The sequence below is a fragment of the Venturia canescens genome, chromosome 2 (genome assembly GCF_019457755.1).
Source record: "Venturia canescens isolate UGA chromosome 2, ASM1945775v1, whole genome shotgun sequence".
Classification (NCBI taxonomy): Eukaryota; Metazoa; Arthropoda; class Insecta; order Hymenoptera; family Ichneumonidae; genus Venturia; species Venturia canescens.
Window position 1 is genome coordinate 5385246 of NC_057422.1, and position 24420 is coordinate 5409665.

Genomic DNA, 24420 nt, shown 5'->3' on the forward strand with positions numbered 1-24420 from the left:
GTGTAAATGACGAATGTTTATTACGAGTTGGATAGTGCTTGTACAGTTAATAACGATGTTGTTACATGCAATTTATAATTTCATTAGGATATAAATCTTCTATATTGTCCCATAGAAGATTTGATCATTCGGTAAAAATATTTCTTGCAGTGACTCTAAACTTTACGACCATTCCTCGTGCCACGTGCAAACATCATTATTCCACTCGCTCGTGCTCTCAGGGAACGAAGTTTTGTTCTCGCTTCGTTCGTTCCAGCCGATACCAAGGGATTTTCACTTAGAAATACTTTTTTCTACTCTACTCAAGGGAATGCGATCCTCTCGGTTTTTACGGTTCGAGGGATATCGTACAAAGGTGGATTTGGGATGGACTGTATACGGTTTTCACTCACGCACTACGAGAACGAATGTTTTGAATATCTGCGGATAAAGATTCACGTTTAATTGTGGATATTTTTTGCTCGTTCAACCTCAATTTTCAATGGTAACGTGGAAGCATTACCGTTTGTCGTAATTTTTTAAGGGGTTCACTCTAACTAGACGGGTAAAAAAATACACTATTTTTATGAAGTATTTTGACCGGTATAAATTATAAATATGGATATAAAAAGTATCAGGACGAAAAAATACACTCGTAAAGTACACAAAAAATTTGTTTTTTATAATTATTTTACTCAGTTTTGATTTTACTCAGGATAATTGGAGAAAAAAAATGAAAAAGGTTTTAGATTCAATAGGTAAATGGCTAAAACACATGTCATACGATTTTTGATTTTTTCAAAAATGATAAAATGACGGCTATTTTTCGAAAAACTCCAACAAAGCACGTTTTTTTGCATGGTTTTTTTCCAAAAAAAAATAGTTCCGCTCAACATTTCAAAATTCGTATATTTGCTATAGCTACAGTCATAAAAAACATGTGCTTAAATTTTGGTGAGGATCGATTGAATAGTTTCGGAGATTTTATCACCAAGTCGTCGAAAAACGTAATTTTGGGAAAAACGCGTTTAAACAAAGGCAGGTACGCAGTACCGCACTGGGCGGTGCATATTAGCGCGCTCAGACAGCCAAGTAAACGTCATTCAAAAGTACACTTAGACTGCTCGGATCTTTATAAAATTTTAGTAGGAAATTTTTAAATATGTATACTTTCAAAAAATGCAATAAAAAAATCGATTTTTCGAAAATTCTAATGAGGGTAGGCCCCTTAAATAGTGCACTTCAGTATACTTTAGCGAATCGATAAACAATTCATTTCGGTATTCGGTATTTATATGAAAATGGAGAAATTCATTGCTCATTGGTTGTTAAATTCGTAAATACATTCCGGAATACAGAATGCGATAAATGTAAATAATTATTTATCGCTTTATAAAAATTTCCAAACCCCGTCAAGGCGAAGTTACAAAATGTTTTATTACGAGATGAAAATAATTCACGAACCAATTTCTTGCAATTGATTTAATTTCTCTTCGATAGTCGATTTAATAAATAATCGATTGAGTTTGATTCGCAGGGTTATGGCAATTCTGAGGATTGCCATGCTCGAAGAAGTGTGTGACAGTAGCAATCAGGATTCGACGACTCCGCCATAAGCTCAGATTTTTTAAAAGCAGTGAATAGCAGAAAAGTATGTTAATGGGAATGGTAAGAAAACCGAGATAGTCCATTCATTAAGAAGGTGAAGCGCGTCCCCGAGATTTTCTTCGGTCTCGCTCGATAGGACACTTTCCTCGGATTTGTGCGCGCGTGAAACAAATTGAATAAAAAAAAGGAGAAAAAAACGAATACAAAGCTCCGTTTCTCGGTGGTTGCTGCTTTCGAGAGATAACAACGACTCTCGAGGGACAAGATGAGGTAAAAATGAAAAAAAAAAGAAAAAAAGAAATGTAGTGTGAGAGTAGAAACTCGAGCAGCGGAGCGTTATGTCTCTCCGGAGATGGAGGGAAGGAGAGAATACAGGATTGGAAATGAAGACCAGGAGGAAACGAGAAGAGCTGCAGCATCAGAGACTATTGAGAAAGAAATTAATAATCCCCCCGGCCGTGTATTTCGTAAGAACATTATTTTGTCTTTTTGGTCCTGTGAAACATTCTAAGCTCGAGCCGATTGCACACGAGTGCAAACAATGAATGAACAAGCAGAATATTTCACTAACGTTAATCGCTTCTTGTTTGTGTGCTATTGAACAAAAGATCACTGGCCAAAAATCCCAGTTTTATCCCCACTTTTCCACTGCTCTGATTACCTCGTTTATGATGTTTTACGTGGCTGCAGCCTCGTGTTGGAATTCGAGTAAAATGAGAAGTTAATCCATTTGCCCTGGAACGGCTGATTTTCAAAAATATCATCACCTAATCGATTTAATTAAAAGGTGTTAATTAATATTTGGAGGAGTTTTAATTTCACCACAATTTTTGAAAATATTCGAAAATAGTATCGCAATATGCTTTTCAATATTCCTCTACAACGTGATCGAAATCGGGAGATAAACCAACCTGGAAAATGTCCATAAATTTTGCTCTTTTTATTACTACCCATCCCCAAAAATTTGATTCTGAAATCGAAGTAAATAATGATACGATCAAGTGAACGTGAATATCAATGAATAAAATTAGTTATTTACTGTCAGTAAAAATAAAACGGATTACTTTCATATTTAAACAAACGCAAGATATGCTTAAAATGAAAATTTCCATGCATATTTCTATAAAAATGTGAATAAATAAATCGAAGATTAAACTTAATGACTTTATAAAATTTTATCGTGAGCTCGTGCATCACAATAACAAAATAACGACTAATTTAACCGAAAAATCTCACATTCCTGTAAACGTGAGAGTACCACTCGACGTCAAGTGCTTCCACTATACTTTTTCCCTATTTCTTTTTATTTAAATACTCGACATCGAGCCACCACTGAATCTCTCGATCCACGCAAAGTTTACTTTTCACTCTGACGATCTCGAACGATCAATATAGTTTCTTTGTGAAAATTCGTCATTGTTCGACAAAACTCACTTTTGAGAATGTGCGCCCGATTCGTGTGGTTGTCAGGATGAGCTCGCAAGCGCGCATCACGACCCTTTCCAACGCGAATGTCGGTTTCTACAAAAACAGAAAATTTGTCACATCCATTTTCTAATACTTGCGCACCTGCGCGCTCAATTTCTCGAGTGAACGGTTTACGGTCTTGTAACATGGAGCGACGACTATAATGAAATTAACACCAAGTAGTCAGTAAACGTCGTCACCGTCGTTATTATCATCGTCGGAGCGACTTGATTCCTCGCTCGTATTTACGGAACGCTTGAGTAAGCAGCTCCTCTCAATTTAAACGCTCAATCCCAGCAGGAATTTCTTTCTCAAGTATAGATCTATATATTTTCCACATATATATACACAGCCATCTTTCTCGCCAGACATACATTTTCTCCGAGCTTGCAAAAGCTCGTGAGATTTCACTATGTACGCACTAGCATGGATGACTGGCTCCACTGTGTATTTAGATTTCAACCGTTTGGGATGACGCTCAAAAGATTTTCCATTAGTATGCATGGGAGTGGGTATGCGTGCAGGTACATAGACGCAAGTGCACACGAGCACACCAACGAGAAGTTCCTGGATCGTATTGTTTTTCTCGTTTCAATAAAAACTTCAGTAGATCGGAAATTCTCGTGGGAGGGTGCCTTTGTTTTTCACTTTTTGTCTTTATTGTTTTTTGGTAATGGCCCGATTGCTATTTGTTATTCGATTCACGAGTTAAATGAAGATAGCAATTTATTTAGTAAGATTCGCAAGAGTAATGACTGAAGAGAAACTGGGAAGGAGCTCACGTTTCATCAGGGTGATTATTCGTTCGATGGAATTCAGTTTTAGTCCAAGTAAAGAAGAGTTGAAGAAGGTTTTACAGTTGTTCAAAAACTATTGAAAAATTTTGAAGAATTTCAGAGTTTTTACAGTCGTTGCAGAAAACCGCAGAGCGAATACTCACACGAAGGGAAGCTTCACGTTTACCAGCGTTTTTTGAAATTTAAATAACTGGGTTGCCCCGAGGCGAATGCGAGTTACGAGAATTTTAATCGCGAACGCTAATGTTTCATTACGTGCGTTACCACATATCCATTTTCCAACGTGATTTCACTGACATTAACGTATTGAAATTGCCCCCGAATATCAGAATGACTGTATTATCGATTTGAAAATTATCGCCGAATAATTATTGGCTGCGATAGTTCCTGCATTATTTAGCTAATGAAATCCGAGTCCTCATTGAATTTTGAAAACGATCGAGTCCTTAAAATACATTAATTCAACGCGTGATGCATTCTTTTTTAAGCTTGTATCATTGAATTAGGCTCGAATGAGTTTCGCGTGTTTGTACGGTTTGGGCAACTATTTCGTCCATTTCGAGTGATGTATATAGAACACTGTGATATTCGCGTGTCTCGCTTCTATTACGGCCAGCACGTGCTTTGCGTTAAACAAGTGGAGAATACTCGTTCACTCGTATACAACGTTGAGAACCGTTTGTATATCTATCTCGAAACAGGAAATATGCAGTAACGATGGAGCGTGGTATACATAGAGAACGGCGGGGGAAGAGTAGAGAAGGTTCAACGCAAAAGCTTTTGTGTATTATAGGGTTAAATGGGGCTCCAGTATTTTCGTTTAATGTATTCAAACGTTCCACTCGAGGAAACATTTGAACAAACAAATTTCTTGCCCCCAAAGTTCGAGGGAAAAAGCCTTTCTCTCGGTTCCCGTGTGTTTAAACTTCTGGTCTTTTTCCCTGCTGGACTTCTTTGAAATACTCCATACCAGAGAGGCTTTTCGTATGCACGCAGAGAAAACCAAGCAAGTACACAGATATCGTAAATAGCCGCGTACGAAACGTAAATATGAGAATTTCTACATATACTCACGAACGGACACGAGTCTCTGCTGCATTTTGTGCTGAAAAAGTTTTGTTCTGGTAAAATTTTGCGAAGAGATTTTTCACTCGTCTAATTTGTTACCAAAATCCATCCACTTAAAAGTGTTAATTTACAGTTTGAGGTTAATTAATTTCAACGTTTTTAATCATCGAGTTCTGCCCACCAAACCCACATTCTTGTTCGTTCCCATTCTTATTCGTGTTATCAGTTGGACCAAAAATCATTCCAACAACTAAAAAATGTTGAATCCGATACTCCTTATTTTTTCCTTCTCTAACACGATTGAGTTTGGATTAAAAGTTGAAAACTGAAATTCTGGTAATGAGTTGAGTCACGATCGTTGCTCACCATCCATAAAAGTCAATATAATTTCCGATAAATATATTAATATTCAACTATTTAAAAAACTGGAGAAAAGTATTTGCCATTAAGGAGGGTGGCTACCGACGATACAATGTTGCCATGCTAAACCATGTTAAATACATTAAAAATTTCAAAATGATAAGAATTTAATGAAATTTGGTGAACATATTTTTTAGGGCCAAATTTGACAGTACAAATTTTTTAAGATTTTTCTTCTGTACAGTTATCGAGTAATTGATCACTAAAGTTCAAGTGTATAAGCATAGCGTTTCCATATATATAGGTATACATTCCGGGCATAAGAAATCTGCTTTAATCCGTAATTACTCGATAACTAAGCAGAAGAAAATTTTGAAAAAAATTGTGTCTTCGCACTTGATGTTGAAGAACATTATCACCAAATTTGATCAATTTCTTATCAATTTGACGAACGTAGCCACCCTCCTTAAGCACCGAAACCTTCATACGTTATTGATGCGTTGTCAACTGAGTATTCAAGACTCCTAGAAAATATGAAACTTTAACAAACCAAAGTAGTTTTTCTGACAGCATACACTTAATCTATTTTTTCCTCCAAAAAGCCTAGTTGTAAGTACGGCCATGAATATTGAATTATGGCCTGTACCATTTTCGAGTAAAGCGCGCATCAAAGATAGATTCGCTATTAGAGTTGACCGGCCCCAAGTTGTAGATTATTTAAGGGATACTTGCGACGAAATTCGAGTCTTGAACGTCAACGTGTTCTTCATTGCACACCGCCGAAGTAGCGCGTCTGTATTTAGTCGATCGAAATGCGGTATGGTTGAAGGCTATAAGTCGCCTGACTTGAGGAGGATTCACCTGTCCCAGACACGAGCATTAATGTATTCGGCGCCTCAAGTATCGACAAGAGACGCATATATTTTATCTTACAAATCTATATATTCGACTGACGTCACCTTCAGGCCGTAACCCACCAAAGTAAAATTTATACGATGTAGATCGCGAGGAAAGTGCGCTTCGCGAGGAGACCAGAAAAGCGCTGCCCTTCTTATTCACTATAGCGTTTCCTTCTTTAGTTATGTATGTATGTGATATAAATGCGATCTTTCACCCCCCCCCTCCCCCCCGCCCCTCCTTACCGCCCCCTTACCCTGCCTTTCGCTCTTCCTCTATTTTCCTACTTCTTGACTCTTCTTTCCTCTCTATCTTTCCTATTTTTTTTTTCTAGTATTTGTTATGTGTGTGTGTGTATGTATAGTATAACTGTGGATACTCGCACGTTCTCGATTTACGAGCAAGCTTACACTTCGTTGGTACTCCACGGTCGAGGCCTGTACTCTATTTTACTCTCGGTACGATGATATTTATGCTTGAGACGTCGACGCCTATATGACCCTCTCTAACCCTCACCCTCACCCTCACCAAACTGCTAATGCCTAGCTGCCTTTTACATAATGTATACGATCCCGAGATATTATTCATGTCTTTCAGCGGATATTGAAATCGATGAGAATCGTCGTATGTTGTAGCATCCAATAAAATCAGAAGCGTGCTTCTGATTTGTGCGATTGAAGAGGCGCATACTACACTTCATTTGTTTCAGCTTAACTCGCTGTGTTCAACCTCTGAAGTTTGAAATATTGAGTATTTTTTACTGAAGGAATTCTTGTTTTGGGGACTACATTTATTTTAGTACCAATTTGGACGGGTTACACTCCAGGGGAATGGAATTTTTCTTGATATTCAATTAGTCAATTTTGAGCTGCTTTTGCAGAACCACCTTTATATGCCTGTACAGGACGATCGCAAAACTTATTTTGAATATTTTGAAGAAAACACATTTTGAGGTTTGAGTGGCTTACTTTTGCGGTTACGGTTACTGCTCATATGGTGGAGACGAAAATATTCCGACTTGGATTCATATTTCATGGAATCATATCGACTGATCGATGTAATATTGAGAAATTATTCTGAAATGTGTGGGAATCGGTTTAACATACGGTAGATAGAACGCCAGAAAGATAATGCGGGAATATAAGGCCAATTTCTGAAGTGCTGACCCCCTCAATCTCGCTGATATAGTCTCTTCGTATCTTTACACGCAGGTCTAGCATACTTACATTAAGGTATTTGCAAGTTTTATTTAATCATGAAGGTAAATTGAGACATTACGATTTGATGATCGGGACTGATTGGTAAATCAACAGGAGCAATTTAAAAAACGAGTTTTTACGTATAAAAAGTTTTCGATGAAATTTTCTCCTCTGAATCATTAATACAATGGAAAAATTTGAATGGATTTGTGTACTTAATTTTGGCTTAAATAAATGAACGGTGCATTTGGGTGAAGTATTTTAAGGGAGTCTAAATTGGATCGATTTTTAATTCCTAATTAAAGATATAATCACTCTAAATTAATGTCAGAGTTATTAATTCAAAATTGTGCATAAATTTTTCCAACTTGTTTTTTGAAAAATGAGATTACAAGTCATTAATTAATCGGGGATCCATCATTGACTGAACCCGAAATTTTATTCGTCCCTGGCTAAAATACTATAGTTTTTTTATGTAAAAAATCGCATTAGAAAGGGCAAAGGGAAAGCACAAAGAGAAATGGACCAAGAAAAAAGTGTTAGTAAAAAGACGGAAGGCTATAACGGAAATGGCCCAAACCAAGAAGAAACAAAATGTCAAAATAAGCAAATGTGCTTTTTTGTTACGAGTGCTCATTTTACTATTTTCGTTCAATTTTCATTGCGTACTTTTTTATAAACTTCGTAAGAAGCGTTCATTCGTTATATGGACAGATAAACGATTTTTTAAGCATTGTCCCTACACTCCTGTGTGTATTTCTTCACATTCAAACACGTTTATCTAAATAACCAATAAGATGAACCCTTTGAAATTTGATATCCGTGTCAGTCGACTACCCATTTAAACTCTGTGTAAATGTCAAGACTTAAGAAAATGGTTTCGTGCATGTAACTACCTTAAACCTTCTTTTTTGTTTCCATATGTAATAGTGATAAAGATTTGCCGCAAGTATGAGCTCATTGAACATTAATGTGATTATAACAAGTACTTTACGGACTGAAAAAGACAGATGAAGGCTGTTATTATGAGGACAGGGAGATGGCAATTAGCTCCTCTCCCCAACTCAACATTAATTCCGAAAAGTCACGTGTAACATCACATAGTGGCCTCACGTCCGGGTAACGTGTTTCCCACTTTCCAGAAATGTTCCACCTTTTTATTCAACGCGTTATTTATACTTCACACGTATTCAGCCTGTTTTTTTATTTTTTGCTTTTACTGCAGCATACAAGTGTCACTATATGAAAAAACTCAAGTGTATCTACGATTTTTATCGCTGAGATAGAAAACGTAAGCAATAAGTAAAGTTCGTGTCCCCTGGGTCAAGATTTTCCGCAGTTTTGGACCCTCGCATCCATATATCCAATTGGACAACCCCGAACGAAAAACCTGCTTCGATTCTACGTTATTCTCACTCTTCCTTATTCACCTCCCTTAAAATCCTAATCGAAATCTGGCTGAAGGAAGATGTGAAAATGAAATCACACGAAGGTTATCGCCCGAGCATTACTCTGCGTTTACTCGTTCGAAGCCGGGACTACTGGAACTATACTACCGAGCTTTTTCGCACTTTACCAGTTATTAGATTTCTCACAGCAGACACTACGTAGTACTCTTTCATGGAGATTGTGTGCGTTATGAGTGTGCTTCCCGGCAGTCGCGTTTTCTCTTGCTCGAGATTATAGAGTTAGCGGAGAGAACGAGTGCTGAGTATCGAACAAATTGTTTGGAAGAGATAGCGAACCGTGTAGATAGCCCCGAATAAGCGCTCGCAATGTTCGAGACCTATACGTCCACGTACATAGTGTATGCATACGTGGGGACGAAGGAGAGTATTACTGTATGTAGAGAATGCACATGCACATAGAATCAACGAAACGGATATTAACCGTGACACTTCCGGTTGCGCGAAGAACACTGCACTCGAATCATTCTCGCTCGTTCTATATATCCGGGTCGATTCAGCGAACAGGAAACTTCGCTTTCCTGACAAACCCTGTGACGAAAATGAATAGAAAAAAAGAAAATGTTCAAAAATAAAGCTGCCCGATGGAATTACGGGGTCACGTGAAAGCGTCGAGCTCCATTGAAATTTGCATTTCATCTGAGATTCGGTGACGAAAAATACTTTTGTCAGAGTGCCTTCCTGCCGAGGTGCCTCGCCCTTCGCATAATTTTCGTCTCGCAGGAAAATTATAAGCACTGTCCCCGTTTGAGTTTTTTTTTTTTTTTTTTTCTAGACATTTCTCTCGAATTGAAGATCCAACGAGGTTTTTCCACTAAGGGGATGGCCCGGTAGACAGGGAGTTTTCGTCAAGATAAAAAATCGCCGTCGCGCAGGCTGAACGAGGGGAAACATACAGGTCTGGGCTGATAAATCGTAGCGGGCAACTGGTATCAGGAACGAGTTTGCAGCTCCCTATCGAAATCACTCTAGAAGATATTCCTGAGGATTTAATCCCGAAGCGAATTGACGGAACAAGGCTCATCTTTAATACGAGGCTCTGCTGGAAAGTCACAAAACGTCGTATGGGAGGATTCTTCGACTTTACCAAGCCACTTGGAATTTGAATGTAAGCTTTATTAAGCTTCGGTGAAGCCAATTGAGTCGGAGAGCTCTGTGTACCTTGAAATTCTTTTATCACAGTCACAGAGGGCTCCTAACAAAAATAGTATCGGAAGGTCGTAAGAGGATTTTTCAATTTTTTTTTATCGTTCATTCAAATGAGGAATATTCAATAAATTTGGTAATCAAACTAGGCACCTCTGCGAATCGTCCAATTTTTCGGTGTCTGAACTGAGCTGTATTTCGTAACAATGTTCTAAATATCGAATAGAATCGATGGACGAATATCGCTGAGGGTTCTGCGAATGTCGTATTTTCTTTATTAACTGCGGAGGGAAAGAACAGCGAGGAATTTAAATTCGAGCGTTCCTTTTTGAGCTGGAACTTTCGACAGAATATATTTTCCATAAAACGCGGTGCGACGAACTTTCAAGATCTAATTAAAATCTATACTTTGGTTATTGGCATGCTTCAACAAAGTTTTCGAGCCTTCTGTGCGTCAGACATCCTAAAATTGTGCAAGCATATTTGAACGTGAAATCTACCGATGGAATTTCATTCGCAAATTCATCGTTGAAAGGAAAAAAGCTTTCATAAGCGATATCGTCTTTGGATATTACATGCATTATTCTGTCGATAATCCACTCGAGTTTTTTTAATTGGAAATTAAATTTTACTTGTTTTCGTTTGGTTTTGATTGGGAGGTTGCGTTAATAATGAAGAAATATCGCTGTAGCTTGATAAAATGAATTTTTATTATTATTGTCCTCGTTCCATCACACTCGTTTTCCACGTACTTCATCACAATGGACGAGCATGCACGTTGATGGACTTGAACCAAACGGGAATGACGTGAGCTTGTGCAGGTTATATTTGTTCATAGTTTTCGAAATAGACACACGAGTGTATGAGGGGAATCAGAACCTTACTAAGAGAAGGGGCATATAAATATTCGATGACATACTGAAGGAGAAATTCTCGGAATCGTTGGTAAAAGTGATTGAGAAGTAAGGGAGTTTTGAGAGACGTACTAGTGAGAAGATAGCAAAGTCTACTTGAAGCGATATGTGGGTGGACTGGGAAAGTGAAAATGCTCGAGCAAATCGCCGCATTTTTGCCCAACTCGTTTCCTCGCGATCTCAGAAGAAAGATATAAAATGGAAAGGCTGGGAGATTACTCTTATGGCGGAACGAAAAAGTCAGACAGAGACAGTGAGAAACACGGTTAACTCCGAGGAACGAACTAGTCAAAAAAGATGAGAAGGGATATAGGTATGAAAAAGAAAAAGATAAAAGGCAAGTGAGATGGAGCGAGGAGAAAAAGACAGGAACTTTGAAAGAGGGTGAGAGTGATAGCCAAGATGGGTAGAATACGTTCGAGGGCGAATGAGATGCCGGGATTCGAGAGACTATCATCCATCTTCGTCTCACGAGGGAATAGCGCAGTATTATATATAGACATATTACGTGTGCGTTACACAAAAATGAGACGTGTTTTCGACACTAAAAAGTCTGACAGCTGTCTAGATTACGAATCGTTGCTTCAAAAGAATTGACACTTTTGAATTTTCAGATTTTTCTAATCCGTGGCCAATGCCATTGATTGATTTTTTTTTTTTTTTTTTTTTCTTATCGACAAAGTAAAAAAATCGACTGTTTTCGGGATTGTTTTTAAAATAGACGGAAATAACTCACCATAGCCAACTTTTCGGTATAGTTTCAAGGATATTTCAAGAGTAGTAAAACATTTTTTTCATGTGAGAAATACTAATTTGTACATGGTCGGATTGTCGAAGTTTCTTAGCTGTGTGCAATATGGAGATCGTAATTATTGTCTGAAACGAGAATTCCAATTTTTTTTTCCATTTTCATATATTTATCTTGCATATGAACCTATAAAAAGCCGAAAAAATTGCGAAATTCTATATTTTTAGCGAGTTTGAAAAAAAAAACGCTCACCATAGCGAACTTTTCGGTATAATTTCAAAGATATTTCAAGAGTACAAAAACATTTTTTTAATGTGAGAAATACTAATTTGTACATGGTTTATGCGTGAGGTTTGATTGGCGAAGTTTGTCAGCTGTGTGCAAGGGGGGGGGGGGGGTCGTAATTATCGTTTGCAACAAACATTCCAAATTTTTTTTCCATTTTCATATATTTTCTTTTCATATGAACCTATAGAAACCCGAAATAATTGCAAACTCGCTAAAAATATAGAATTTCGCAATTTTTTCGGCTTTTTATAGGTTCATGGAATAAAAATATATGAAAATGGAAAAAAAAATTGGAATTTTCATTTCAGACAGTAATCACGATCTCCATATTGTACACAGCTGAGAAATTTCGACAATCCGACCATGTACAAATTAGTATTTCTCACATGAAAAAAATGTTTTACTACTCTTGAAATATCCTTGAAACTATACCGAAAAGTTGGCTATGGTGGATTATTTCCGTCTATCCTAAAAACATTTTCGGAAACAATCGATTTTTTTGACTTTCTAAAGCCGGACCCCCTTAAATGATAGTCAGTAAAAAGCTGTGGATAAAACCAATAGTTTTTATCAAACCACTAACTGTTTCTAATAGTTTTCATCGTGATTTCACTCTCTTTTTTTTTTTAAAGGCTTCAAGGAAAGACCTGCTTTAATAATAACACTCGAGTCGCAAGTGTAAAGTATACCGTCAACGTACGAATGATGCTTCAGTTTTCTTTTGTTTCTTTCGGTGTTAAATTGTCCCATTTCAGTGTCGTTTTTCACTGTGTGTGATCCATCTGTATAACCCTCGCAAAGATTCTTTCTCGAGATTTGAACCGAGAGAGTTTGGTCTCCGGCCTTCGGGGATGTCGAAGGTTATCCTCGCGTCGCGGTTCGACAGATTGAACACGAAATATTTCGGCTTTCATCGATTCGCTGAAAAATTCGACTTCTTTTTTTCTTCTGTGCGAATGCGAACGTTGTGAAAATTTCGGAAATATGACGGGAATCCTTGTTGAAGAGCTATAGCAAATTCCTTTCCACTACATAAAGCCTGGATGGAATTCAACAATTTTTCGAATATAACCAGAATTCCGTAGCTTTTTACTCAAATTTGTGATCGTCCAAACACTACAAAAAAGAAAACGATCAGGTTGGGAGCTCCTTTTTCCTGGATGTGCCATGGATATCGAATGCAAATGTATGCAAATTCTGCAGCTCCCGAGGTTGCGAAAAATATTTTTATACTAAGTTAATTAACATTACGTGTGTTTCGATGGTTTTCCAACCGCTTTGAGATTTTTTTCACTATCTTACTCAACATTTATCCCGAATATCAACGCTCCTCGAATTTTTAAAGTTGAAATATTTCCACACCGTTTGACCGATTACAAAAAGCTCTCGCTCACGTGGAACGACGGCAGAAAGGGCTAGATTTTTTCATTCAAATCACTCGGTAGCACGATTCCGGCTGAACCGCACTCTCAATGCAGGCCGTTCTCCGCACCAAACAAAAAAAATCTGCACATGCTGCACTTGTTTCGAAAAAATCAATACGCAAACGTCACCAATTTTGGATACTTCGTTAGTTCGGTACTCGAACAATCTGTAACTTTGGGAATTTCTCAGGTCGAGCTCTCATTGACTTATTTTTCACTTTCAACAGTGAATGCTTCAACACTGTAATAATCAATGAAAACTACACCGGGGCGAAGCTTTTTGGTCTGAACTGAAAAATTCAAGTCGTAAGTCCACATGACTATAGAGAACCTACCAACTGAGAACAAAACAAATTTTTGTCAAGAATCGAAGCCCACGTTGGAAGAAAAACTATGAAAAATATCACTCTCCAAATCTGTTTCAAAGGGTACATCCGCTTCCCATAATGAATGTGACGATGTTCATGTGCTACAATCTCGGTCCAGTATCGTCATGGAAAACTGTTTTATCGTATAGTTTCCACCTTCATCAATGTCTTTCCGTAATGGATTTTTTAATCAGTTTTGAGTTACACTGTCGAATTATACGACGAAATATCCTCTCTATTTTTTCGATTACAGTTGATCTAATAATCGCTCCAGTGCCTGTACTGCCAAAAACATTGTTGCCACTAATCTCTGTTCGAAAACACATGTATGCAGCTACAGCTTGAATAGTTTGGAAAATTTTGTCTGAACGGCAACGTGTTTCAAGATATTCTCAGTGCTAATAGTCATTGCTCCATCCAATTTATACATAAATTTATCCATTATGTATGTACGGATTTGTATATGCATATGTCCAGGGCGCAAGAAAACGCACCAAGGTACAAGGTGAGCTAAACGAAAAACATGGAATAAATTACTGTGACAACGACGACGAGCAGGGCTTGGAACGAGTGAATGGCGGTCGTTACGAGCACCACAGTCACATCAAAAACAAATATATATCTACAATCTGCATAGCATGTAAATCATATCTTTATCATGACTGTAATATTTTATACAGAATATATATGAGAGATTTTGCGCCAATTTTACATATCGAAATCCGCATCCTTTTTAACTCGCGTGAATATTTCACACGTTTTTTTCTATTATTATTAAAAAATTAAGCAGAAATGTATTTCGAGATTTTCCTCAATCGATCTTCTCGGTCCTCGTTACGATTGATTGAATAGTTTATTCGATTTTGTAAATATAATTCGAGTTCTACTTTGAATGGGACGCTACGAAAAGCTGCACCAATATAAATTTATTCATTCGATTGAATTCTTTATCACCTGTATTCTTTGAGATTATTATTAATTATGGAAAACTCCGATAGTTGAGAATACACTGCTCACGATTCTATGGACATATACGAACTCATTAATCCACTGAAAATTTGATGACTTTGTAATAATAAAACAACCGTGTAATAATAAAACTAGCCAAACCTTTAAAGCACCGCAATGGGTAAAATGAACGTGAAAATGTTTTCTTAAAAACTCAAAATAAAGCAGGATTTTCGCTTTATTTCAACTCCTGAAATTAAAAACTAAAAGTCCTGAAATTTAGGTAAAGACAGGATATTATGAAAGGTTATGAGGTCATTGGGCCGAGATCTAAAGATTTTGTGGCTTTCATTAACGCTTAGGTATTCTGAAAAGAAAATAGATAAGTCAGTAGTCCAGGGTGAGTAAAATTAGTAATGAAAGAGCATGCAGAGCTGCTCTCGCGATGAAAAAAGTCTTCTCAAAACGCTCCCGTTTCACTATCGCTCGAGTTCTCTAGTGCAAATACGAGTACAAGAGCAAGCGTTATAAACTCACACAAATATCTGCACGCGTGTGGATATGTGGATGCACGTGAACACCAAGAAACGAATCCACTCCATCGTCGGTTGGCAAAACGTGCAGGGAAACGAATGAATGAGTGCTTTCAACGATGGTTGCCTTTCATATAACGCGCCACAAGCACATGTAACGTACATGTGCCTGAATATATAAAAATAAATGGAAATACATGTACTTTTGAAGTACTGAAAAAATGGATTTTTTATTCCTTCGAAAAATTTTACTTTCCACTGTTGCAACCTTACCCTTGAAGGGCTGTGCGTGGGCAAGCTAAAAATACACAACTCCAAAGAGACAAACACTTGAACGGTTGCTCGACTTCCGTTCCATTGATAACTGTACACAAAACTGAGAAATTCCGGAAGCAAGTGATTTTTTTATTTTTAAGGAAATTCGATTTTTAAGAAAAGGAGAAATATCGATCTTCGAATACATTGAAGTATCTTTGAGCTGATATGGTAGAGGAAACTCGTTCAACGATCGATAATAACTTGAAGAAAAATGGTGGTCAACACAAAATTTGACATTTTGACGTTTATGTATGAAATTTTAGTAGACTATATAATATTCTAACGAAAAAAAATTACGTGGCATGAAAAAGTTTGTTTTTGTATTCAGGAGAACGTTTGAACGACATTTTTGAAAATCAGTGATTTTAATTTTTATTTTATAATAAAACCATACAGAGATAAATGTATATTATTTTAATTCATTTTAACTGTCAAACAAGCATACAAAAAAGTGGAAAATGATTCGAAAATGCACATACTTTTTCTTTCATGTTCATAAGAACTTTCATAAACCCCTAATGGAGTTTCTCATCATATTTTCATTGTATTGGCCTTGATAAAGTTGTTCGAAGCTCATAACATCTTGGTAAAAATATTCACCATTTATTTATTTATTTATTTATTTGTTATTTATCACTCAAGCACCATCTGGAGACACTGTGTGAATGTAAGGCCCCACTTTTATCGCGAGGTATTTTTGAATGTATTGAAATGAATAGAATGTATTAAAATGAATATGAAAATGAAAATGAAGTTCTTATGAAAATATGAAAATGAGTATTATTAGTATAACCATCACAAACTTTATATGAATTAAGAGTATTTTTTCTTCGTGAACTTTAGGACAAACAACAAAAATTTTTTTGTAGAGTCGTGTAATAATTATTCAAATTATCTATATCGACGTATGGGATATTCCAACATTAACGTCAAACGTCATTTCAATATTGACGAGATCAATCCACGGAGGGAGGCTCATGGGAGGTTTGTATCGAACACTTTAAAAATATACTTGTTTCAGGGCAATTGAAGTACTCATTCTGATTACGAGTCCCAGCGAGTCACCGCACTGCATTTCATCAGAAATTTTCCGATAACTGATGGTTCTTCTAAAAAACGTCACGTGGAAAACTGCATGACGAGATGAAAAAAAAAGAAAAATAAAAATAAAAGAGAGAAAAATCGGCAAAAAACTAATCAAGAAATCTATGGCGCGAGAGGGTCCGTTGAACATGGGGGCTTCAAATTCAATTAACAATCACAGCTATCGACGACTGTCTCTCCATGACGCTTGGAATTTCGTTTAATTCGTAAAAATCCATGTGTACTAGACTTGTATCCACATAGGTGATAGTAACATGTACGCGAGGTTTGATCGAGCGAATACATGCATATATCCATATATGAACAATGAATACGAATGTATATTTCGTCACGACCAAAGAATCGTTGGACTTTCAAGCTGTACCAATGAAATTTGAATGTTCCGATGCATATTCGCGGATGAGGAGCGAGCCTTTATGTATAATATTTATATAAATATGCATACATATGTACAAAAATAATTTCGTCCGTTCTACATAGTCCATAATTTATAGTTATATTTTTATTCATTCGTATTTTTCTCAGTTGTTCTACAAAACACTTTCGCATAGGCAGACTTTATAAATTTCCATAAAAAATTGTTGACAAATTTCGCTGTCATTCGGCAACTTTTGACCGAAAACATTAAAAAAAACCTCCCAATGTTTATAATAGTTTGACAAATATCATAATTGTGCTTGTAAATGTACAATTTCTTGGCTACCACTGCAGCTCCTCATCCTTTTTTTGCTAGAAAACTGGAATTCTCATTAATCTATTTCATTGTAAATGTGAAACCATTGAAGAAATCGAGCACGTTGAATATTTTACGAAAATTCATAAAAATTCGGAGTGTTCTCCACACGAATAAAGTTCCCAACAAATGAACCGAACGAATCTCATACCAAGTGCAGTAAATCATTAAATTGTTCTACGATATTCGCAGCCTCTGAGGCAAGAGCTTTGGTCCAGTTCACTTTTTCAAGCCGTCAATATAGCTGAAAATGATTTGACGTATAATAATTCAGTGACTGGTTGAAGTGGCATAGATTGGCATGGAATATTATATAAATAGATGGGGTATCAGCTTGAAGGGATTCGTCCGAGACAGGAAAGAGGGTGCCCGATGTAATGAGATTCCCGAGTTGAAAATACCTCGTTCACCTCCATGTTCTGCTGAAAAACACATATACAGCGATCTTTACATGTATATATGTATAAAATCCATATCCGCCCTCGCGGTTTACACCTTCTGCCCTATATGCGCTATACATATACAATAGCTGTTAAAGGGTTATAGCATGCCCTGACCTATCGGAACGGAGGCCGTTGTGGCGTCGGTTTCGCCAGTTTCACAGATAGCTACAAGCCACGAAGACGAGAGAACGAAGACGAGGACACTAAGCTTCCGATAGGAATACGGGTTTTAGACGTAGCATGAGTGGATGGCATAGCGAACAAGCAGGAATACAGCTACAGCTTTGTCGTTTATGGAGTGGTGGTTTAGCACTGGATGCAAGACGCGGTTTCCGTCGTTGACGTTATATCCAGAGGGAAATATACGAAAGCTGGTGAAACAGATCAATAGACGAATGAAACATATGAACATTGTTGATAAATCGATGTTAAATTGGTGAGGAACGGAGTCAGGCATTTTCCTCCCAACACCAATTTCTTATCGGAATCAACAAAATTTCTCATTTTCTTCAATCACCTTTGCCATATGCACTTCTACAGATTCAAGTACAGATTCAATCATGTCTCTTTGGTTTTTGAATAATTATTTAAATACATCGAAGGGGTATGGAGAAAAAAGGAAGTGTGAGAGAGTGAAAAAGACGCGGGGGGGGGGGGGGGAGGGGGAGGGAGGGGGGCAGATTGAGGTAAGACAATAACGATGCTTGGATGCAACGATTTCCGCATAAATGCCTGGTAGTTAACCTAGATTTATTCAATCAAGAGAGATTCACGAGCCATTAATGCCGATCTGGCATTACCCTTCGAGCACGTTGCGGTTAATTAACTGATTACTCAATCACCGGTATTGATGGGTCGTATCTATTAGACCGGGATAAGGGATTTGTTCGACCGGTAATACATAGTGTCACTGTGAGAATCACTGTCTTGTGATCCTGTTTGCCTTCCCTTCGACCAATGTAATACTACCGGTTGCTATGTCTTCTCGACTGATTACGTTGTTTACATGGCCTCGTATACGCGATTTATGGTCCGTGTTTCTCATTTATGCTTTAACTACGAATTCATGTATTTTCTAAACAGGCATTCAAATTGGAGCAGAAAATATAGTGCAGTGTATAGTTTCTTCCTTTTTGTAACTGATTTTACAGGTTGATGCATTACACAAGGCCGAAAGGATTTATAAAATATATATATATATATATTGCGATTTGTACTTTGGGGAATTGATTTTTTGTTTTTTAAAGTAATTCGTGCACGGAACGATTTCTTAAAGAAAATCTTGAAATTTACACAGAGTTTAAATGGGTAATCGACTGACACGCATATCAAATTTTAAAGGGTTCATTTTATTGGTTATTTAGATAAACGTGTTTAAATGTGAAGAAATACACACAGGGGTTCAGATCAAGAGATATGGGAGTATTCGTAAAAAATTGTTTATCTTTCCATAGGACAAATGAACGCTTGTTACGAAGTTTATGAAACAGGACGCAATAAAAATGAATTGAAAATAGAATTGAAATAACGAATAACATTGAAAGAAAATGGTAAAGTGAGCACTCGTAACCTCACACTTGTTTATTGCAGCATTTTGTTTCTTCTCGGTTTGGACCATTCCTGTCATAGGCTTCTGTCCTTTTGTTAACACTTTTTTCTTGATCCATTTCCCTTTGTGCTCTCTAATGCGAATTTTCACATAAAAACTGTAGTATTATCGCCAGGGATGAATGAAATTTCGAGTTCAGTCAGTGATGGATCCCCGATTAATTGATAGCTTGTAATTTCATTCGCCAAAAGAGAAGTTGAAAAAATTTATTGACTATTTCAAATTAATAACTCTGACATTAATTAAGCGTGATAATATCTTTGAAGGAAGTAAAAATCGACCCAATTTACTCCCTTAAAATACGACCCTTCGGGCCTACCTTAATGGAAATGTTAACGAGAAAGACGTTGGAAATCAAATTGCTATTTGGGAATTGAGAGTAAATTTCATTGGTACGATTTTCTCAGATGTTTTTCTACCAAACGAAAATATTCATTCCGTTTCATCGAATTCTATTCGAACCTGTATAAAGTCTCATTTTTCAAGGTTTCTACTTCAACGATTTCATACTCGACTGAATTTTTGAATGTTTGTTTGCTGTTTTTGACGCACATCGCAATGGCCCTATAAAGAATGGAACTCAAATAGAAATGACAAATGTAAATTCAACTGAGAAATACAAAGAAAATTCCAGGATCTCAACAAAAAAAAAGTAATATGAATTTATCGGAAGGCCAGCATCCGTTTCGTCAACACAAATGCAATAAAATGAAAAGACTACTCAAGCTTAAGTTTGAATTCGACGTTCATCGATGTCGCAAAACTATTGCTGAACATATTTCTTGTGCGTTGAATGAACATGAATGCATAAATAATCGTGCTAAGAGATAAAAATGAAAAAATAAAAATAAGTGCGAAAGTTCAAGAACGCTAAGTGTGATGGATTTTTAGGATGAATCCTGGGATTAATGCTCACCACACGAGTTCTGTCGGCCGTGTCGTGGCAGGCGTTCAAAGGCATTGTGCCTGTTGAATGGTCCAAATTACTTCGCTATCGATATTCAAATGAATGCGCTCTCGATGTTATACGCTCCGAGAATGTTCCATTGACACAATAACGCGTCGAAGTTTTGATTCAAATAAATCTCCGGTTTCCGGTACTCCGTACCCACAGTTATAAGTGTCTGCACCGAAATATTACTTCATCGTGGGTAAGACACGATAACGTAACTCGACGGTGCACTAACTACAGTTGAGCAGTCTTAAAAATGCGACTTTCAACTTTAAAAATCGTAAAAGTAAGAAATATAAAATGTCTCAGAGTTTTTCATAACACTTTCAGAGCATAGAGTTCAAATTTTATACAGTTATATAAAGATTAGGATTTTAAGGTAGAACGAAACCTCGTTTAAGGGGCAGACATTGAGAGGGGCACTCCTATATTTTAACACGAGAAGCCCCTCGTCTTACCAACTGTACGTCAATTTAGTCTCTGCTTTTCAATTTACATGTAAAATAACAATTGTGTACTTGAGATGAAAAAATAACTATTTCAACCATAATGTTCCTAATTTTGGCAAAAAAAGCTCCTTATTTTATATTTCAAAGTATCAAACATTTGCTTTGACATCAGCAATGCGGAGTTTTATGGTTTCAGTTTTTAACTGTTGGCTGCCCTGCTCAAGCTCGAGGACGAGGAGGCTGTAAGTCGCACTGTTTATATATAGCTATACGTCTCATCAAAAAGTGGCTCTTTTAACAGTAGTTTTTCAATGTTTTCTTGCATTTTTTACGCTTTTCCATAAGATCCAATGTAAAAAACTAATTCAATTTTCTCAGAAACGCTGTGGTTGAACCCCTTAAAATTCTGCGAACAAATAGTTCACACACTTTCGAACGTATTTACACCATTTTGCATAAAAATCCCTCTTTTTGTTCTACCTTAATTAGGGTATAACCATACGAAACTGAACAGAACATACGTGATATCGAACGATTGACAACCGCGCCACGTTTGTTTCAACAATGTTATATATTTCGTAAATTACCATCTGAGAGCTTGTATTAGAGAGCGCATAATCAATGGATGCATTTAAATATGTTCTGTCATGTGTAGAATACACGTCAGCAATCGACAGTCCAGTGGCTTTAGCACTCCAGAGCTGTGATACATTCCTGATTGACTAATTATGCTATAGACTAATTTAAGCATCACTCTCGAAGTCTAGTTTGCATCGGGGGTCCCCATGTATACATAGCATTAGTCGAAAGCGCTTAATCTTTCACTGAGCAAACTTCAAGCTCGCGAATGCATTTCCCATATCCGGCTATTTGCTACAGTGCGTACATTCGTCATACGAGAATGGAGAGTTGTGTAGACACTGTTCCGATGGTGCGCATGATCAGGGAAAATATGTATTTGCACGAAAGAAAAAAAGCTCTTGCCAAGAGAAGGGAGAAAGGATTGAGACTCAAAAAGAGCTTCAGAGTGTAACCTTTATTATTCGAAGACACGGAAGCGCCCGTCTACACTGCGAGTATTAAAAAGAAAAGTTAACGGTCGTAAATGTCGAGGCTCCTCCGCCCTCTGTGCCAGGCAAAATTACCTTTTTACCTTTACTTTTAAACTTCAACACAACGTTGCACCGAGATGAGTCAATTACTCAAAAATTTAGTGCAATGTCACCGATTCCATGAAGTTTTACCATTTTTAGCGATTTTTCCATTCGACCATTACAAATAAGAATTTGTTGAGGACCGGTTGTCCAATATGCTCAAAGAGTTACTCGACCATTAAGTGCCCGAGAGCCCCTCGGTTACTTTTGTTGGGATCCAGCAAACCTCTAATTTCAGTGTACATTGTTTTTTCGGGCCTAGCATCAACCGCAATTTGCCTGAAAGTCTCGAACCTGTAACAACTTTTATGCACACAATTGAATCGTTCAATTGGATGTTCGTTGTAATAACAATCCTGCCACTTTCATCTCTAGTTTCAGTGGAAATAAATAGTAAAAACTGATATTTCAAATGATCACAATTGCTGTGACTGTTCCTTTGGTACGGAACGGAGTCGTTGATGATCAACATTCCTAGGAACTGTCACAATATAGAATCAGATATAATAAATTCGAAATTCTTTATTTTCAAATTCAATTTCAAATGAACTACAATACTTTTTTTTAACGACTTCGTTCTTTGAGGTTCACGAACAAAACTGTCACTTCTCTCCATATATTTTCTTTTTCTTCGCTTTAAATTATGTAAAAAAAAAAAAATTGTTCTTTCTGTCATTGCTTTTTACAGTTCGAACATTCACATTTCGAATACATCTTCTCTTTCATGTTTCGTTTTCACAATGACATCGATATTGTTCTCCATCCTTATAATAATTTCCGAGTAGAACGTTAGCAGCACACTTCTTTGTGGATTTCAAATGAGAATATGAGTTCGTACTTTAAAATATGGCAACTATAACAAATAAGGAAGGAAATTTCAAAGATTCGAAAGCGTGAGAGGATATGAGAATATTTGAATTTTAGTGAATGCGCTTTTGCCTCGCTATATACTTGCGCACATATACCGTGCATATATTTATAGCCCGAGGGGATTAGCGCGAACCCGAGCACAACTCAAGCTCCAAGAGCCAAAGGAGCGTTTGCTTAGCATACTGATAAAGCGCGTCGTCGTCACAACGTTGACGACGCCGACTCCCTCACAACAAAGTGCGAGCAAGTTTCTGATAGTAAGAACTTGCACGACCAGTATAGCGCATACCCAACTTGCGAATGAAATGAACAGATATCACGTGATTCTATCCTTGGAACTTACCAACAGAACGAAATTTTCTTCTTCTTGCTTACCCCTTCGAGTCGTCTAGTCTTTTGCAATGGTAACTTCATTCCTCAGGTATGCACTCTTGAATATGTATACCCCACGTTCGTCCATAAATAATGTCATTTATATTCGCTTGCTGTATGGAAACAAGCGTACGTTCCATTGTAATTCAACGTCGTCTACTGAAAAAATGTATCTCTGATTTCATGATTGCTCTGTCGGAGTTGGCTCTTCGAATCAAGTCCTACTAGGCCTTAAAAGTGTGTTTCGTGCACGGCAATTTTTTAAAAGTTGTAAAAATGAAAGGTTTTAAGAAATAATAAGAATGAAGAATTATTTTTTATGAATTACTTATACAAGTTTTTTTTTGTTTAAATTGACTTTATACAAAAATTTTGAGAAATATTATCATTTTCTATGGTTTTTCCTCATTCACGACTTTTCATGAATGTTTCTCATTGCAATACTCGTATGAAGAACCAGCTGTCATTGTGTCGTTCGGAGCACGACTGAATAACTTCAGAGTCATAACTGGACTTAAACTCTCGAGAGCTGCGTGTAACCTTAAAACGACATAATTCGAGTAGCGGAAAAAGCGATGAGATTAAACAGCAAATGCACAGGTCACAGCTCCCTCTTTAAAAACGGACTATTGAAAATGTAAAATAAAAAAAAAAAAAAAAAAAAAAAGAAATACGACGATAAACTGCCTAACTGTAAAAGTATTCCGAATGTTTTTTCAGTTGAATCTTTTCAATTGATTAACGCACGACTTCATTATTCACGGTTGCTTGATTGATCAGCTGCACCGATTTCCCTCCACAAATTCACTGAAGCGCGAATAATTTCAATGGGCTGAAATATAAAGTAATAAAATAAGTGGAGAGTGGATTTTTGTACAGCGGCAGTGACGGCTTGATATCTAACGACTTTTTCTCTGTCCTACAGGAGAAAAATATTTTCACGGTGCAGATATTTTTTTGATTTTTATTTTTTTCAATCTTTTTCCAACATTATTTCTTTTATGACACTAAAAACTGTTATAACGTCCTCTTTCAATTTTGTCCACCTACGCCCTTTAGGCTAAATATATATGTAAGCATAAAACTCCGAGCCATAGTTAGAGTTGCTGCCAACTTAATTAAAAACACTTCTCTTTCGCATTCGTGTTGGTTTGTCGTTCTTGCGCTCCTCGACTTTTAATTTCTATACAGAGAACTGTCACGGAC

At 37.0% G+C, this 24420-nt stretch overlaps 1 long non-coding RNA gene across 1 annotated transcript in view; it reads left to right on the forward strand.

Annotated features, from left to right (window-relative positions):
• Positions 1-14528, forward strand: part of LOC122406481 (uncharacterized) — a 31772-nt gene extending 17244 nt beyond the window's left edge. Inside the window, exons 2-3 of the long non-coding RNA XR_006259978.1 lie at positions 9617-9949; positions 14207-14528. This is a non-coding gene — a long non-coding RNA (uncharacterized lncRNA). The remainder of the gene's footprint in view (positions 1-9616; positions 9950-14206) is intronic.
• Positions 14529-24420: the final 9892 nt, after the last annotated feature.